This window comes from Musca vetustissima, unplaced genomic scaffold (genome assembly GCF_032173495.1).
Source record: "Musca vetustissima isolate MV318-11 ecotype Yass unplaced genomic scaffold, APGP_CSIRO_Mvet_v1 utg103336, whole genome shotgun sequence".
NCBI classification, from domain to species: Eukaryota; Metazoa; Arthropoda; class Insecta; order Diptera; family Muscidae; genus Musca; species Musca vetustissima.
In genome coordinates this window covers 1-5,647 of record NW_026880311.1, presented here as the reverse complement: position 1 = coordinate 5,647, position 5,647 = coordinate 1, and the positions used below count along the sequence as shown (strand labels likewise).

At 30.9% G+C, this 5,647-nt stretch overlaps 1 pseudogene; it reads right to left on the bottom strand.

Moving 5' to 3' along the window:
* Positions 1 to 543: 543 nt before the first annotated feature.
* LOC133325864 (cytochrome c oxidase subunit 1-like) lies at positions 544 to 5,563 on the bottom strand (annotated as a pseudogene).
* Positions 5,564 to 5,647: the final 84 nt, after the last annotated feature.

Genomic DNA, 5,647 nt, shown 5'->3' with positions numbered 1-5,647 from the left:
TTTTCATTAGAAGTAAGTGCTAATTTACTATAAAATGGTTTAAGAGACCAGTACTTGCTTTCAGTCATCTAATGAAGAATTATTCTTAGAAATTCATTTAATAAAGTAATTTACAGGAATACTTTCAATAACAATTGGTATAAAACTATGATTTGCTCCACAAATTTCTGAACATTGACCATAAAATAATCCAGGTCGATTAATTAAAAATTAGTTTGGTTTAGTCGTCCAGGTGCTCCATCAACCTTTACTCCTAAAGCTGGAACAGTTCATGAATGAATTACATCAGCTGCAGTTACTACAATCCGAATTTGAGAATTTATAGGAAGAACTACTCGATTGTCTACGTCTAATAAACGGAATCCGTTCGTTTGTAGGAATTATGTAAGAATCAAATTTTACATTATTAAAATCTGAATATTCATAACTTCAATATCATTGGTGTCCAATAGTCTTTAAAGTTACTGAAGGTTCATTAATTTCATCTAATAAATATAAAAGTCGTAAAGAAGGGAAAAAATAGTTCAAAACAGTTCAAAAACAGTAATTATTACTAAAATTATTTATGCGTGATCATGAAAAAACAAATTAATTGTTCTATTAATGGAGAAGAACTACCTTGTAAACCTAAATTTGCTCATGTTGACATTAATTTCTAATAAAAGTAAAATACTTTATATATAGAGCTTAAATCCATTGCACTAATCTGCCATATTAGAAATTAACTAATAAAGGCAATTCCTTATATCTGTGTTCAGCAAGTGGAGTATTTGGTAATCATTCAATTGATGAATTTAATTGAATTGGAAAGATTACTTGTCGTTGTGATACCAAACTTTCTCAGATAATATAGAATAAATATAAAAATTCCTAATAATGAAATTGTTGATCCGATAGTTGAAATTACATTTCATGCTGTATAAGCATCTGGATAATCTGAATATCGTCGAGGTATTCCGACTAATCCTAAGAAATGTTGAGGGAAGAATGTTAGATTTACACCAATAAATATAATAACAAATTGACTTTTAATAGTTGTTATTTAAAGTTAGTCCAGTAAATAATGGATATCAGTGCACAAATACGGCTATAATAGCAAATACAGCTCCTATAGAAAGAACATAGTGGAAATGAGCAACTACATAATATGTGTCAAAATAATATCAACAGAAGAATTAGCTAAAACAACTCCTGTTAATCCTCCTATAGTAAATAAGAATACAAATCCTAGAGCTCATAAAATAGCTGGAGAATAATTTAATTGAGTTCCGTATAATGTAGCTTGTCAACTAAAAATCTTAATTTCTGTAGGTACATCAATAATTATTGTAGCTGAAGTAAAATAAGCTCGAGTGTCAACGTCTATTCCAACTGTAAATATATGGTGAGCTCAGACAATAAATCCTAAAACACCAATTGCTAGTATAGCATAAATTATTCCTAAAGAACAGATTACTCCAAATCCAGGTAAAATTAAAATGTATACTTCTGGATGTCCAATAATAATAGTAATAGCTCCAGCTAATACAGGTAATGAAAGAAGAAGTAATAAAGCAGTAATTACAACTGATCAAACAAATAAAGGTATTCGATCAAATGTAATACCAGTAGCTCGTATATTAATTACAGTAGTAATAAAATTTACTGCCCCTAAAATTGAAGAAATTCCAGCTAAATGAAGAGAGAAAATAGCTAAATCAACAGAAGCTCCTCAATGAGCAATAATTGAAGATAAAGGTGGGTAAACAGTTCATCCTGTACCAGCTCCCTTTTCTACTATACTTCTAACTAATAATAGAGTTAAAGCAGGATGTAAAAGTCAGAAACTTATATTATTCATTCGAGGAAATGCTATGTCAGGAGCTCCTAATATTAAAGGAACTAATCAATTTCCAAATCCTACAATTATAAATTCCAGCTAAATGAAGAGAGAAAATAGCTAAATCAACAGAAGCTCCTCCATGAGCAATAATTGAAGATAAAGGTGGGTAAACAGTTCATCCTGTACCAGCTCCCTTTTCTACTATACTTCTAACTAATAATAGAGTTAAAGCAGGATGTAAAAGTCAGAAACTTATATTATTCATTCGAGGAAATGCTATGTCAGGAGCTCCCAATATTAAAGGAACTAATCAATTTCCAAATCCTACAATTATAATAGGCATGAGCAGTTACAATAACATTATAAATTTGATCATCAGCAATTAGAGCACCAGGGTGTCCTAATTCAGCTCGAATTAAAATTCTTAATGAAGTTCCTACTATACCAGATCATGCTCCAAAGATAAAATATAAAGTACCAATATCTTTGTGATTAGTAGAAAATAACCATTGTTGCGATTAAATGGCTGAAGTTTAGGCAACAGATTTTATATTTATTTATGAGAATTATTCTCTTTAATCAATTAGCTTTATAGTCAATAATGATATTAGAATGCAATTCTAAAGGAGTAATAAATTTACTAAGGCTTAAAAGATTATTCTTATATTGATAGCTTTGAACGCTATTAGTTTATTTAACTTAAAGCCTTAAAAAAAGAAATATAAGGAATAAGTTAAAAATAGCCCGAAAGTTGAAATATAAGAAAAAATTAATAAAAGCCTTATATTTGATGATTTATAATATGAAAATGTTATTCAGTTATTTCACAATAATTTAATATGAAAGCAATATAGCATAATCGTATATAAAAATATAAAGTAATTAAGGTCATTATTACTAAAAAAGTCAATAAAAATAATTGATTATTTATAGTAAGTAACTGGATTACAAATAATTTTGGAAGAAATCCTAAAAATGGAGGTAATCCACCTTTTTCAAATTTAATACTTTTTTCATGTAATGAAAATAATTGATTGATATAAAAATTTTAAATATATTAAATATGAATACTAAAATTACTGCAAATAAAAAAACGCACCAATTAAACTTGAAGAAGCTAATGGAAATTTATTAATGGGTTAAAAAGTACTTTAAAGATGCTTCTGTAATGATATTAATTTATTATCTCTTATTTTGGGTTAGGGGGATAAATTTATTATCTCTTATTAGCTAACAAATTAATTTCTAAACCTATTCAGGCTCCTATTCAAGAGTTTGCGGAGATAGCAATTAAAGTTCCTATTATCAAAATAGCTAAAAATATAATTTTTGATGAATTATTAAAAATTAAAAAGAAAAGGATTAGAACCTTTGTAAATGGGGTATGGGCCCAGTAGCTTAATTAGCTTATCTTTTGAATAAATATATTTTGGTGTACGATGCACAAAAGTTTTTAATACTTTTAGAAAAAGTTTAATTCTATTAAATACAATAATGAATGTAATATTGATTACATAATTTACCCTATCAAGGTAACCCTTTTATCAGGCACTTCATTATATGAAATGATGCCTTTTTTCTATTTATACATAAAATTTCGTGAATTTTCGAAATTTTTTTTATTAAATATTAATTAATTAAATAATTAAAATTAGTAAATTAATTATTATTGGAAGGTATAAATTTAGATATTTCTTTTTTGTGGATAATTTATGTGTATTATTTAATATAAATAATTAAATTTTGCATATATATATATATTATAAAATTTAGGCATTACTTATTAAATACTAATCACATTCAGTTTGATCTGAATTGGATCCTCCAGTAGTTTAAGGACTTCTTCAGATGGTGGCTCACTATATCGATGGTTAAGAGATGTACTACGACAAACATGATATTTTTTGATCAGAAGAAAATAGCAACCTATTGAAAAGATCCCTCATTGTTTCCTTACGACTCATTTTTCTGGTGTAGAGTTCCCTGTAGTTCCAAAAGTCCTTATTTCTGGATTCCATGGCTTCTTCAGACAACATTCCAATGGGAAAAGCTGCACATTTAATTATATCAGCTCCATGCACTAATATATTGTGTATGCTTGAAGGCATATAGAACCAAGGATATAATTCCACGAAAAGAATAAATGTTTCCTCAGTAAGTAATTTAAATGCCTCTGCATTAATAGCATATCCACAGGACATGGTTGAAAGGATGATACTAACATTTTTAATTAATTTTTCATCAACGCCAGTTGCCGACGATGCCAAGCCAGGTTGCCAAAAAAAAAAAAACACCTAGCTGTATTGCCATCGTTTGTTGATCCGGATACTGTGTTAACAATAATGTGCATTTCTTCCTTCAAATCATTAATGATACGTTCCTTCCTTTCTTCGAAAAGTGTCCGATCGGAACTATTAATTTTCAACTTTTTCAAAACCAGTTGGTATGAAATGTGCAATATACATTCTAAACATCGAATATTGCATGTAAGGTAGACAGGCCTTATTCGTATAAGTTGATGTTTGGTGTTAATGACGAAATTTTATTTTAATCATTAATGACGAAATTTTGTTGTAATGTGGTAAAACCGTGTATATATGATTGTTACACCAATGCTATTGTTCGGTGGTATATGAAAAAAAGCTTCCTACACCAAAATGGCATTTTTTCAAAAAATTGCCATAAATCCGAGAGTCGCAGGAAAAAAATTAGTATGATGTTCTAGACAGACACTCAAAAAAAATAAAATAAAATAAAAAAAAAACCAACGCTGAACTCGACTGCACTCTATATGGAAGCCCTATCTTAATTGAAGGAATTTAAAAAAAACGGACCTTAGATATATTTAGCCCGAAACACCTAAATTAAAATAACTTATGGGTTATATAACTATTCAATTTAATTAAATACCAATACTATATATCAAAAATGGACAAAATTCTATAATAATATATTCACAGAATGCACACGACCATGCGATTTTATAGCCAAAAAATACCATTTTTAACATTGGATAAAATATCTACTTTAAATGTACCGTTATTCCGTTCTAACTTATTAATTCGGATTATTTTGGCTTTGCCTACCACAAGGATCCAATACTGCATGAATTGGAATTGAAGGACCGACATGATGAGACTGGGGGATAATTATCGACACCTGTTGGAAGGGCAATGGCCCGAGTGAGTTACTACAAAAATTGGCGATTGGTCGATTATCAGCGGACGATGTTGAATCTGATCTAAATCTCGGACCTGACATCGGACTGCGATACGGACAACACCTTATGTTTCCACGAGAACGGACGGACATTTTAGTTACATGGCCGCTATCCGCCGAATCTTTGTGTAATAGTGTGTTGTGTCTACTTCCACACTTCAAACACACTTTTTGACTATGACAGTCATTGGCTTGATGCCATTTGGCCAGGCAGCGTGTGCAGTCCCGCTTTATATTTACGATATGAATACGTGCTTGCACGGACATGGCGAGAAAATCTCTGCACGCACCAAGCGAGTGCCGGCGATTGCAGACGCGACAACAATTTCTGTATAAATTCGAGGAGCCCGCAGATACGGACTCCGATCATCGAACAAATACCAAGTCACCCACAGTTATGGGATCTGGCCTGGATACAGAACTGGTCGACGAAGAACCCGCAGTTACGGATTCTGATAGGTGAACACGATTCAAACCCGCAGTTACGGGTTCGGATAGTCGGATGTTGGCACTGGAGGACATGCTTGAACCCCCAGTTACGGATTCCGTCTCAGACTCTGTTATTTGCACCGCTGCTATTGGACGAACCGAAGTGGTACGCTTCTT